We start from the raw sequence: 14,551 nt of genomic DNA on the forward strand, positions 1-14,551 counted from the left end.
TATCAAAACCATGGTGAGGACAAGCATTGATGGCTTCCATGTACCTTTCCCAACACTCATAGAATTTCTCATTCTCTTTAGCTAAGAAGTTTGAAATTTGCCTTTTCAAGCCATTTGTTCTATGAGTAGGAAAAAACTTCTTGATGAATTCAACTTGCAAATCAGTCCAAGTACGGATACTCCTTGGCCTTAAGGAATTAAGCCAAATCTTGGCCTTATCCTTTAAAATAAAAGGAAATAGCTTAAGCCTCATCAGGTCGATTGAAGCTCCTCCTTCTTGAAATGTATTACAAACATCTTCAAATTCCTTGATATGGGCATAGGGGTTCTCACTTTCCATCCCATGGAAAGTTGGTAGAAGTGGAACAATATGCGGTCTGATCACTAGCTGCTCTATAGGGGGCACTATACATGATTGTGCACTCATACGAGGTGGATGCATGTGGTCCCTCATTGATCTGAATGCATTGGGATTGTCCTGGTGACCATGGTGACTATGCTGATCTTCAGGTGTAGCTTCCATGATGTTCAGGTTCCATTCCAATTCCTTGTTATGAGGTGTTTCACGTTTCACAAGCCTTTCTCCACTGTCTCGTATCCAATTTGGCATACACAACTAGTATCAACTGTAACAAAAACAAAAACAAAAGTGATTCGCGCATGGGATACCCAGTCGGGTCATTTAATCAAAAACATTTATAAAACCTATGACCTCATACTAGTGTAGCAAAGCTACTATAGTATAGTGGCTCTAGGGTCGAACTCTGGGATGGGTTTTCATTCTACTAGTGATATACTCATGATTAGAAATTAAATTTAATGATTTCCTTTATCAAAAACTTAAAGCTTAAAAAGAAAATAAAATTTGTTTTGAAAGTATTTGAAACTAAATTAACATAAACTAATTAAAAATGGAAGAAAGAAAGTTTCTCGGAGCTAAGGATTGCTAGGGTCAAGTTTAGAATGCAAAGTGGAAAATTCCGGATTTTTCTCCTCGCATTGGGGATTTAACCTATAGTTATTTCCCGAACCGGTGTAGGTTTAACAATGAAGATTTAATCCATAAGAATCAATAGAAATGGTAGTCAAGGTCCATTAATGGCTTTAGACACTATATAGGTCTTCACCTTGAACCACTTTCCAATGGCTCGTACATGATAACTAATGGACTAATATGGATCTAGCAATAAGCATCCATAAAGACCTGAAGCTTACCATGTATTGGCCATTCAACGTGATTCTAAGGGATTTAAAGCAAAACTTTAGATTAAAAAGCCATTTATGAACTTCAACTGCCTGAATTTAATGCACGAGCATTTTCCAACTTTTCATCTGGACTTTTCACCTAGCTTCCTTCACTCCAAGAAACCAAGAGTTTAGCCTCTCATCCTCTGAGAAAACATCCTCAGAGGTTGTTTGGCTTCCAAGAAAGAGAAAATAGTAATGAGAAAATAGAAAATAAGAGTGCTCTGTATATTGCTAAGTGTTAAGCTTAACACTCGGGTTACATGTCTTCAAGAGGTGATTTCCACCCCTTATATAGTTTTTACAAAAGCAAAGCTTTTCATTGGCTTGCTACAAGGAGAAGAAAGGAAATTACATCAAAAGAAACTTAAGAAAATATCTAAAGTGGAGTCGGCAAAACAGGGGAGGGGGTGTGCGAAATTCGCACACCATTCAGAAGGGATTTCGCACAGGTGTGCGAAATTCACACACCATTCAGAAGGTGTTTCGCACAGGTGTGCGAAATTCGCACACCATTCAGAAGGTGTGCGAAATTTTCGCACACCTGGAGCAGTTCTCTTCCGAAGGTCATAACTTCCTCGTTTCAGCTCCAAATCGTGCACGGTTTGAAGCGTTGGATTCTTGAATTCTTGAGCTTCGAAACGGTATATAGCATGTAAAAAATGGACTTCTGGAAGTGCTCCAAAAGTGCCAAAGAACACTGCAGCTGCTGACTTCAGATTTCCTCCTTGCTTCTCTTTTGATTTTCTTTGCTTCTCTTTGCTTTTCTTCTTTGGTTGGCTTGTCTTAATGATCCAAAAAGATGTCAAAACACTAAAACTAGCCACAAATATGATTAGAAGTCATTGCTAGGTCCTTAACATGCCAATTGGAATAAAGGTGAAGAATTACTACACAAAAGTGCTTAAAACATAATGACTTAAAGGTGTAAAATGGCACTTTTGGGTAGTAATAAAAAAGAAAACAAAACTAAAAAAAGACTTAGATTAACTAAAACTAACTTAAAAGATATGTTAGAATATGAACAAGTAAAAGAAATGATTAAAAGAGTTAGTAAAATGAAAGAAAAATCACCAAACTTGTGATGAAAATCACAAGTACTCTGAAATAATATCACTGTGAAGTTGGCACCTTCCCCGACAACGACGCCATTTGATTGCGTGCCTAGCTGGTGTACCTTGAGTTTGGCCCTTAGACAGGAGTAATCAAAAAAATTTATAACCTATATCACCATGCACTAGGATAGCCTCAGCTAATATAGCATAGTGGCTCTAGGATCGTTCACTGGGAAGATTTTTCAACTTATTATTGACATTAATTCAAAGTTGAATTGGTGCCTTTTCATTTCAGGGTTAGCTTCAAAAGAAAACATAAACTTTGTTTGGAAAAGGATTGGTTTTAAGCTAACCAAAAATAAAGAAACAAAAATTTCTTATAAATAAATGTGTTTCTTGGAGTTTTAGGATCATTGGGGTCAGGGTCCTCATGCAAAAACAGAGTTCCGGTCACTTTGGTTCTTTTCCTCACATTGGAGAATTAACATATAGTTAATTCTCTAACCGGTATGGTACAGATGCTTCCCTTTAATGAGTTCAAACGCTAAATCCCTCTCACTGATGCAACTTGCAATGGCTCATGCCTCTCACCTAGCATTTACCATTTAAGGTGATCATTAACCTTAGATTTCCCTTCTCAAGCTCGCAAGAGATAACTAATGGATGTCTCCTTAGAGTCAAAAAGCTTACCAAGTGTTGGCAATTCTAGAAAATCCTACCTTTAAGTCACCTCCCAAAAGCTCGCAAGAGGTAAACTAGTGCATCTCAATGGATAGAGATCACTTGCCTTACCAAGTGTTGGCCTAGGTGAGTTAAAGGCGTTTTTAGTTAACTAAAAACATAGAAACCATTAACGGGTCACACTTTCTCTTCATTAATAGCTGAAACAACAAAACTACCAATTCTTGCACTCGGCACCTTACCCAGCTACCTTAGCTCCAAGAGACAAAAAGTCTAGCCACTCATTCTCTAAGGAAACATTCTCAGAGCTTGTTTGGCTAGTAAGAAGAATACAATCAAAATGAGTAGGTAAGGCATAGCAAAGCTCTGTATTTTACTTCCTTCAAAATTGTACAAAAAGTTGTCTCTGAGAAGAAGCTCCCCAAGAGATCTATATGTAATGAAAATTAAAAACAATATATATGAGGTTATTCACCCTTTGTTCTTGCTTATGAACTAAGGAATCCTATGATTGGTGGATTACAAGGAGAAAATGGGGATTTAAATAACAAATATCTGAAGAAGAAAAAAAAATCTAAAAGTGTCGGTCGCAAATATCTAGAAGCACTCAGGAGGATTTCGTAGGCATGCAAGATGGCTGTGAAATTTCGCAAGCTGAAGGTCTCCATTTCGCAGCCAAAGGCTGATTTCGCAGCCATCACCTTGTGATTTCGCAACCAAAGGCTGATTTCGCAACTTGCGAAATTGGCCTTCAGCTTGGTGTGATTGGCTTCCAATGGCTATAAATTCTTCATTTCAACTCCGATTTGCACAGAATTTGAAGTGTTGGATTGCTGACTTCCCGAGCTTCGAAACAACATATAGTATGCATGAAATGGTCTCCATGAAGTGCTTCAAAAGTGTCCAACAGTTGCTATCCTCTTGAATTCTTCATGTTAGATTTCTCTCTTTGCTTTCCCTCCTTGCATTCATGATTTGCTTTTGGCAAAGGACTATAAAGCTTCAAAGCTTAGGTTCTTCATGTTAATGAGCTTCCAATTGCTTTGCCATGGATTCCATAGAACTCTCCTCAATCTTGGATTGCTTTGGTGATCAAATTACTATCAAAAGCACCAAAACTTAACACAATTTGATTAGAAACGATTGCAAAGGTACTTAATATGCTAATTGAGTTAAAAGGTAATAACTACTACTCAAAAGTGTTTAAAAGAGTTAATTACAAGCTACAAAATAACACTTTTTGAGTAGTAATCAATTAAGTCTCCAAATAAAGCATAACGGGAATTAGGTCAAGCAATCAATTGCATGAAAAGTGTTTCTAGTGAAATCAAAAGCCCTAGATCGTTTAAATCATAAGAGTTTGAATTTATTTTCTTTAATTGTTTAAGTTGTTTTTTTTTTCTACAACTTTAAATATTCGGTTGATCAAATAGTAGTAGAAATAATAAATTTTAGTAATTAGTAGCATAGTCCTTGTGGGTTCGATATCCGTACTTAGGTACAATTATATTACTTGAATGATTCGTATACTTGCGAACCAGCACATCAAGTTTTTGGCAATGTTGTCGGGGACTATTTGTTACTAATATTAATTTCAGTTATTTCTGTGCTAATTTGATTTATTTTCTTTTTATTCTCACTCAATTGTTTTTCTCTTTTTAGGTTTTTTTAGTGTATCAGACGTACAAGGAGTCTGGACTTAGTACCAATTGACCTTGTTATCAACAAAACACCTTGAAAGCTAAATCAGAAATGCAAGCAACAAGTAATTCAAGTGGTTTCTGCAATGGGGGTGAGAATCATGGTGATAATGGAGTCCCAAACAAGGCACTTAAGGATTAATCTGTTCCTAATGTGGGTGTCTCAAACATTCGAAGGCCACCCATCCAAGCTAACAATTTTGAGATCAAACCAGCAATTATTCAAATGATTCAATCTTCGGTTCAATTTGGAGGATTGGCTAATGATGATCCTAATCTACATATTGCAAATTTCTTAGAAATTTGTGATACCTTCTAGCATAATGGTGTGACCGATGATTGAATAAGAATTTGATTGTTTCCATTCTCTCTAAATAACAAGGCTAAGGCATGGTTAATTTCATTACCTTCAGGGACAATCACTACATGGGATGGATTGGTTAACGCTTTTCTTGCTAAATACTTCCCACCAACAAAATTTGCAAAGATGAGGAATGATATAACTAACTTTTTACAACAAGATCAAGAGTCTCTTTATGAAGCTTGGGAGAGGTTCAAAGATCTTTTAAGAAAGTGCCCACACCATGGCTTACCAATATGGATGCAAGTGAAAAAGTTCTACAATAGTTTGCACCCTAATACTCAAACCATGGTGGAGGCAGCAAGTGGAGGAGCTTTTATTAATAAGACACCGAATGAGGGATATCAACTTATAGAAGTGATGGCTAGCAACAATTTCTTGAAGTCTACAGATAGAAATGCACAAAAGAGGACAATCGGGGTTCATGATATCAATGTTTTTAATAATTTGGTTGCTCAAGTTGCAATTTTAAATAATAATTTTAAGAAACTGAATGTTGTTGCTATTTCTAATTTAGTTTGTGAAAATTGTGCAGGTAATCATCCTAGCTTGGAGTGTCAAGTTGAAGGCCCATATGAAGCAAATATATCCGAACAAGTGAACTATGTGGCCAATAATCAACATCAATACAATTCCAACTCCAATTATTTCAACCAAGGGTGCAGGAATCGTCTAAACTTCTCATGGAGTAACAATGCTCATGTGCAAAAACCACCCTCCGGTTTCCAATCTCAAGAGAATAAACCAAACTTGGAAGAAGTTTTCACCCAATTTATGCAAAAGACTAACGATTTTATTGATGATACTAAAGCATATTTCAGGAACCACGGTGCAAGCATTCGCAACCTTGAGCATCAAGTGGGGGAGATTTCTAAGTTATTGACAGAGAGAACATAAGGAGCACTTCCTAGTATCATGAAGACAAATCCTAAGGAGCATGTAAAGGCCAGAACTCTTAGAAGTAGGAAGAAGTTAGAACAATCACAGAAGGCCGAGCAGCAAGCAAATAAGGAGGATACTTCGGTTCCCAAGGAAAAAGATACTTCCACTCCTATACATCCATCTATTCGAAAACCATCATCTAATGCCATCCATTTTCCTCAAAGGCTGAAAAAGCAAAATTTAGATAAGCAATTTTCTAAATTTATTGATATTTTTAAGAGCATACATATCAATTTTCCTTTTGTAGATATGCTAGAGCAAATGCCAAAATATGTTAAATTCTTAACGGAGATGTTATCAAATAAGAAGAAATTGATGGACAATGAGAAGGTGATGCTCATTGAAGAGTGCAACGCCATTCTTCAAAGGAAGCTTCCTCCTAAGCTAAAAGATGCAGACAGTTTCACTATACCTTGCACTATTGGTGATTTTAATTTTGTTTTTGATAAAGTTTTATGTGATCTTGGTGCAAGTGTTAATTTGATGTCTCTTTCTATTTTCAAGAAACTTGGACTAGGGGAAGTGAAGCCTACTACGGTATGTTTGCATCTTGTAGATAGATCTATCAAACATCCAAGAGGCATTATTGAGGATATTTTGGTAAAAGTGGATAAGTTTATATTTCTAGCTGATTTTATTGTATTAGATATGGAAGAAGACCGAGATGTTCCACTTATATTAGGAAGACCTTTTCTTGCTACAGGTAGAACTCTTATAGATGTTCATCAAGGTAAGTTGATTTTAAGGGTTCCAGATGAACAAGTTACGTTTAAAGTTTTTGAGGCTATGAAATTTCAATCTGATGTTGATGCATGTTTTGCAATCAGTGTTTTGGATAGGGTGGTACCTAAAACATTTCATGAAACTTTTCCCACTTCACCTTTAGAAAATTGTATAATGAATTGTAGAAATTTAGGAACTCTTTGTGATGATGATGATATAATTGAATGTGTTAATAATCTTGATGCATTACCAATTTATGAGTTTTCAAGAAAGTTAAAATTTGAGGAATTAGAGGCCATTCATGTTAACAATCATACATTAAAGAAGGAGCCTCCTAAACTTGAACTTAAATTGTTGCCATCTTACCTCAGGTATGCTTTCTTAAAAGATTCTAGTTTTTATCCTGTTATTATTAACTCTTCTTTGAATGATTTGGAGAAGGAAAAACTATTAAGAGTTTTGAGGGAGCATAAGAAAGCTATTGGATGGACTATTGATGACATCAAGAGAATAAGCCCATCGATTTGTATGCATAAGATCCTATTTAAAGAAAGCTACAAGCCAACAGTTCAACGACAATGAAGATTAAATCCATCTATACAAGAAGTGGTTAAGAAAGAGGTTGTGAAGCTTTTGGATGCAGGTATAATTTACCCAATCTCGGATAGTACATGGGTAAATCCAATTCAAGTAGTTCTTAAGAAGGGAGGTATAACTATAGTGAAGAATGATAATAATGAACTTATACCCATAAGAATGATAACCGGTTGGAGAGTTTGTATTGATTACCAGAAGCTTAATGATGCCACAAGAAAGGATCGCTTTCCTTTACCCTTCATTGACCAAATGGTGGAGAGACTTTTCGGTCCTGATTATTATTGTTTTCTAAATGGATATTCAGGATACAATCAAATCCCCATAGCACTGGAAGATCAAGAGAAGACCACTTTTACATGCCCATATGGTACTTTTGCTTACCAACGAATGCCATTCGGTTTATGCAACGCTCCAACCACTTTTCAATGTTTCATGATGTCCATTTTCTCCAATCTGATTGAAAAATGCATTGAAGTGTTTATGGATGATTTTTCTGTTTTTTGGTTCTTCTTTTGATGATTGCCTTTCTAATCTTTCTTTTGTTTTGCAGCGATGTGTTGACACAAACTTGGTTTTAAATTGGGAAAAATGCCATTTTATGGTAAGAGAAGGTATTGTGTTGGGCCATCGAATTTCTGTAAAAGGAATTGAGGTGGATCGTGCCAAGATAGATGTGATTGAGAAACTACCACCACCTACAAATATAAAGGGAGTTAGAAATTTTCTTGGTCATGCAAGATTTTATAGAAGATTCATTAAGGACTTTTCAAAAATTTCTAAACCTCTTTGTGATTTATTGGCTAAGGATGCAGTTTTTGATTTTTCTAAAGAATGTTTAAATGCTTTTGAAACTCTTAAGTCTAAACTGATATCTTTTCCTGTTATTGTTGCACCTGATTGGGAATTGCCTTTTACATTGATGTGTGATGCTAGTGACTTTGCTATAAGTGTTGTTTTAGGGCAACAGAAAGGTAAAATTTTTCACTTGATTTATTATGCTAGCAAGGTTTTAACAAAGGCTCAAGTAAATTATGCAACCACCGAAAAAGACTTTTAGCAGTTGCTTATGCTTTTGACAAATTTCGGTCTTATTTGATAGGGTCTAAGGTGATTGTCTATACCGACCATTCAACTTTGAGGTATTTGTTTGCTAAGAAATAGGCAAAGCCAAGGCTACTTCATTGGATCTTGTTGCTACAAGAATTTGACTTGGAAATCAAAGACAAGAAAGAAACCAAGAATTTAGTTGCAGATCATCTTTCTCAGATGAATCATGTGGAGCCTAATGAAGGAGTTGATGATGATATTAATGAAAGATTTCCTGATGAGCAGCTTTTGCAGTTGCAAAAGCGCCATGGTATGTAGACATTATTAACTATTTGGCTAAGAAGATTTTGCCTCCCGAGCTTACTTATCAAAGGAGGAAGAAGTTTTTCTCATATCTCAAGTACTATATATGGGATGATCCTTTCCTATATAAGCAATGTATCGATCAAATAATTAGGAGATGTGTGCCGGAAGAGGAGATGGAGAGTTGATTCGTGCCTAATTGGTGTCTCAATTGATTCGTGTCCAGCTGGTACTCCATAATTGAGGGAGTAATCAACAAAATTTATAACCTATTACACCATATACTAGGGTAGCAAAGACAAAGCTACTATAGCATAGTGGCTCTAGGATCGTTCACTGGGATGGGTTTTCACTTCACAAATGATATTAATTCAAAGTTGAATTGGTGCTGTTTCATTTCAAAATTAGCTTAAGGAATAAAACACAAACTTTGGTTGAAAAAAGGTTTGAACTTAGATTAACTACACAACAAGTGATGAAAATTACTTAAGAAGAAAAGCATTCCTTGGAGATTCAGGTTTACAGGGGAGGTTCCTCATGCAATGGCATAGCTCCGGTCAGTTGGTTCAATTCCTCATATTAGAGAATTAACATAAAGTCAATTCTCTAACAGGTGATGCACAAATGCATCCCTCAATTGGATTTCAGCTTTAATTCTCTCACTGATGCAACTTGCAATGGTTCGAGCCTCTCACTAGCCTTTACCATTCAAGGAGATCTTTAACCTTGAACTTCCCTTCACAAGCTCGCAAGAGATAACTAATGGATGTCTCCTTAGAGTCCAAAAGCTTACCAAGTGTTGGCAATTCTAGAAAATCCTACCTTCAAGTCACCTACCAGAGGCTCGCAAGGGGTAAACTAGTGCATCTCCATGGTTAGAGATCACTTGCCTTACCAAGTGTTGGCCCAGGTGACTCAAATGCGTTTTAAGTTAACTAAAAACGTAGAAACCATTCATGGGACACACTTACTCTTCATTCATAGCTGAAACCACAAAGCTTCTGATTCTTGCACTTGGAACCTTTCCCGGCAACCTTAACTCCAAGGAACTAAAAAGTTTAGTTACTCATTCTCTGGGGAAAACTCCTTAGAGAGTGCATAACTTAGTAAAATAAGTAAAAACACAATCAAAGAGAGAAGGTAAAGCAGAGCTCAAGCTTTGTGTATTACTTTGAAACTTTTATATAAGGTTTTTCACCCTCAGAACAGGCTCCTCGGGCTCTCTTTATACCAAAATTACATAATCAACTATTACATCGATATTTTAGCCAAATTCCTAACTTAAAAACTAAGGAATCCTATCATTGGTGACTTACAAGGAGAATTTGGGCATTTAGGCAACAAAAATCTAATGAAAAATATCTCCAAGTGTCGGTTACAAATATCGGGAAGCACTAAGGACCACTTCGCAGGTGAAAAGTGAGGTCTGCGAAATTTCGTAGGTACACAAGAAGAGTTGCAAAATTTCTTTGCAGCAAAAGGCTGATTCAACACCTTTGCGAAGTTGGCTTCCATCTTGTGGTGCTTGGCTTCCATCGCGGCATGAAGCTTCAGGGGAAATCCATGGTACTGTACAAAAAGGCTGCGAAATCATTCCGCAACAAAATGGTGATTTCGCAGCACTTTTCTGAAGCCTTCCTTCAGCTTGGAGCAGTCATCTTCCAAAGGCTGTAACTTCCTCTTTTCAGCTCCAAATTGCACACGGTTTGAAGCATTGGATTGTTGACTTCCTAAGCTTTCAAATGACATATTATATGCATAATTTGGACATCAGGAAGTGCTCCAAAAGTGGCTGCAGTGACTGTCATCAAGAATGCTTCATGGCTGGATTCTCTTTGCTTCCCCTCTTCATTTCCACTTTGCTTATGGCAAAAGATGCTTCAAAGCTTTGATTCTTCATGCCTCTAAGCTTCCCATTGCTTGCCAAGGATTCCATATAAATCTCCTCAATCTCATAATGCTTTGGTGATCAAAATACTAACAAAAACACCAAAACTTACACAATTTGATTAGAATTGATTGAAAGGGGCCTTAACATGCTAATTGGGTTAAAAGACACTAACTACTACTCAAAAGTGTTTAAAAGGATTAATTACAAGCTATCAAATAGCACTTTTTGAGTAGTAATCAAGAGTATTCTGCATCATTGTCATTCCCGTGAAGTTAGAGGACATTTTGGAGCTACTAAAACTGCAGCCAAAGTTTTATAATCAGGATTTTATTAGCCTTCTCTTTTTAAAGATTCATTTAATTTTTTTGCCAATTGTGATAGATGTCAAAGGGTTAGGAATTGATTACTACTCAAAAAGTGCTATTTTATAGCTTGTAATTAACTCTTTTAAACACTTTTGAGTAGTTGTTAGTACCTTTTAACTCAATTAGCATATTAAGGACCTTTGCAATCATTTCTAATCAAATTGTGAAGGTTTTGGTGCTTTTGATAGTAATTTGATCACCAAAGCAATCCAAGATTGAGGAGAGTTCTTTGGAATCCATGGAAAAGCAATGGGAAGCTCAGTAGCATGAAGAACCAAAGCTTTGAAGCTTTATAGTCCTTTTCCATAAGCAAATCATGAATGCAAGGAGGGAAAGCAAAGAGAGAAATCTAACATGAAGAATTCAAGAGGACAGCCACTGTTGGACACTTTTGGAGCACTTTATGGAGCTTAATTTTTGTATACTATATGACATTTCGAAGCTCGGGAAGTCAGCAATCCAATGCTTTAAATGGTGCATGATTCAGAGTTGAAATGAAGAAGTTAGAGTCATTGGAAGCCGATCACACCAAGCTGAAGGCCAATTTCGCAAGCTGCGAAATCAGCCTTTGGCTGCGAAATCACAAGAGGATGGCTGCGAAATGGTGTCCTTCAGGTTGCAAAATTTCGCATCCATCTTGCACGCATGCGAAATTCTCCTGAGTGCTTCTAGATATTTGCGACCGACATTTTTTGATCTTTTGCTTAAGATATTTGATGTCTAAATCTCCATTCTTTCCTTGTAATCCACCTATCATAGGATTCCTTAGTCTTTAAGTAAGAACAAAGGGTAAATAACCTCATATATATTGTTTTGTAATTTCCATTACAGTGACATCTCAGGAGCTTGTTCTCAAAGACAACTTTTTGTATAGTTTTGGAAGGAAGTAAAAATACAGAGCTTTGCTCTACCTTACCTACTCAATTTGATTGTATTGTATTTATTTTTTCTTACTAGCCAAATAAGCTCTGAGGATGTTTCCTCATAGAATGAGTGGCTAGGCTTTTAGTTCCTTGGAGTTAAGGTAGCCGGGTAAGGCCCCGAATGCAAGAATTGGAAGTTTTGTTGTTTCAGCTTTTAATGAAGAGAAAGTGTGACCCGTTAATGATTTCTATGTTTTTAGTTAACTTAAAACGCCTTCAATTCACCTGGGCCAACACTTGGTAAGGCAAGTGATCTCCGTCCATGGAGATGCACTAGTTTATCTCTTGCGAGCCTTTGGGAGGTGACTTGAAGGTAGGATTTTCTAGAAATGCCAACACTAAGGAGACATCCATTAGTTATCTCTTGCGAGCTTGAGAAAGGAAGTCCAAGGTTAATGATCACCTTGAATGGCGAATGCTAAGTGAGAGGTATGAGCCATTGCAAGTTGCATCAGTGAGAGGAAATTAGTGCTGAAATCCATTAAAGAGAAGCATCTGTACAACATCGGTTAGAGAATTAACTATATGTTAATTCTCTAATGCGAGGAAAAGATTCAAGTGACCGGAGCTCTGTTTTTGCATGAGGAGCGTGACCCCAGTGATCCCAAAACTCCAAGGAACGCTTTTCTTCATAAGTAATTCCCATTACTTTCTTTTTAGTTAGCTTAAAACAAATCCTTTTTCAACCAAAGTTAATGTTTTCTTCTTAAGCTAACCTTGAAATGAAAAAGCACCAATTCAGCTTTGAATTGGTATCAGTTGTAAGTTGAAAACCCTTCCCAGTGAATGATCCTATGGCCACTATGCTATATTAGCTAAGGCTATCCTAGTGCATGGTGATATAGGTTATAAATTTTGTTGATTACTCCCGTTTGAGGGCCAAACTCATGATACACCAATTGGAACAAATCAAATGGTGTCGTTGCCGGGGAAGGTGCCAACTTCACAGTGATATTATTTCATATTACTTGTGATTTTCATCACAAGTTTGGTGATGTTTCTTTCATTTTACTAACTCTTTTAATTGTTTCTTTTACTTGTTCATGTTCTAACATATCTTTTAATTTAGTTTTAGTTAATCTAAGTCTTTCTGTAGTCTTGTTTTCTTTTGTTTTTGTTTTTGTTACAGTTGATACTAGTTGCGTATGCCAAATTGGATACGAGATAGTGGAGGAAGACTTGTTAAACGTGAAACACCTCATAACAAGGAATTGGAATTGAGCTTGAACATCATGGAAACTACACCTGAAGATCAGCATAGTCACCATGGTCACCAGGGCAATTCTAATGAATTCAGATCAATGAGGTCGCATGCATCCACCTCGTATGAGTGCACCATCATGTATAGTGCCCCCTACAGAGCAGCTAGTGATTAGACCACATATTGTTCCACTTCTACCAACTTTCCATGGGATGGAAAGTGAGAATCCCTATGCACATATCAAGGAATTTGAAGATGTTTGTAATACATTCCAAGAGGGAGGAGCTTCAATCAACTTGATGAGGCTTAAGCTATTTCCTTTTACTTGAAAGGATAAGGCCAAGATTTGGCTTAATTCTTTAAGGCCAAGGAGTATCCATACTTAGACTGATTTACAAGCTGAATTCCTCAAGAAGTTCTTTCTTACTCACAGAACAAATGACTTGAAAAGACAAATTTCAAACTTCTCTGCTAAAGAGAATGAGAAATTCTATGAGTGTTGGGACAGATACATGGAAGCCATCAATGCTTGTCCTCACCGTGGTTTTGATACATGGTTGTTGGTAAGTTATTTATATGATGGGATGTCTTCCTCAATGAAGCAACTCCTCGAGACAATGTGTGGAGGAGATTTCATGAGTAAGAATCCGGAGGAAGCTATGGATTTCTTGGGTTATGTAGCTGAAGTTTCAAGGGGATGTGATGAACCGAACAAGAGAGAAGTGGGGAAGATGAAGTCTCAATCGAATGCTTTCAATGCTAAGGCTGGGATGTACACCTTGAATGAAGATGTTGATATGAAAGCAAAATTTGCAGCTATGACAAGAAGATTGGAGGAGCTAGAACTGAAAAAGATGCATGAAGTGCAAGCTGTTGCTAAAACACCAGTGCAAGTAAAGCCATGTTCTATTTGTCAATCTTATGAACACTTGGTGGAGGAGTGCCCTACAATTCCAGTTGCTAGGGAAATGTTTGGAGATCAAGCAAATGTCATTGGACAATTCAAGCCCAACAACAATGCTTCGTATGGAAATACTTACAACTCAAGTTGGAGGAACCATCCAAATTTCTCATGGAAGCCAAGAGCACCTCAGTACCAATAGCCGGCTCAACCATCTCAACAAGCTTCAAGTCTTGAACAAGCAATAGTGAATCTCAGCAAGGTTGTGGGAGATTTTGTTGGAGACCAAAAATCCATCAATGCTCAACTCAGTCAAAGAATTGACAGTGTAGAGAATACATTGAATAAAAGGATGGATGGGATGCAAAATGACTTATCTCAGAAGATAGATAATCTCCAATACTCAATCTCAAGGCTCACTAACTTGAACACAGTGCAAGAGAAGGGAATATTTCCTTCTCAACCTCACCAAAACCCCAAGGGTATCCATGAAATGGAAACTCATGAGGGAGAATCTTCACAGGTGAGAGATGTTAAAGCCTTGATCACTCTAAGGAGTGGTAAAAAGGTTGAGTTTCCAACACCCAAGCCACATGTTGAAGAGGAAGAAGAAGAA

General features: G+C 37.0%; 1 non-coding gene across 1 annotated transcript; it reads right to left on the bottom strand.

Annotated features, from left to right (window-relative positions):
- Positions 1-5,165: 5,165 nt before the first annotated feature.
- On the bottom strand, positions 5,166-5,272 carry LOC117909818. The gene has a single exon (XR_004650469.1). It is a non-coding gene; the product is annotated as a small nucleolar RNA R71 (small nucleolar RNA).
- Positions 5,273-14,551: the final 9,279 nt, after the last annotated feature.

The sequence above is a fragment of the Vitis riparia genome, unplaced genomic scaffold (assembly GCF_004353265.1).
Source record: "Vitis riparia cultivar Riparia Gloire de Montpellier isolate 1030 unplaced genomic scaffold, EGFV_Vit.rip_1.0 scaffold392_pilon_pilon, whole genome shotgun sequence".
In the NCBI taxonomy this organism is placed as follows: Eukaryota; Viridiplantae; Streptophyta; class Magnoliopsida; order Vitales; family Vitaceae; genus Vitis; species Vitis riparia.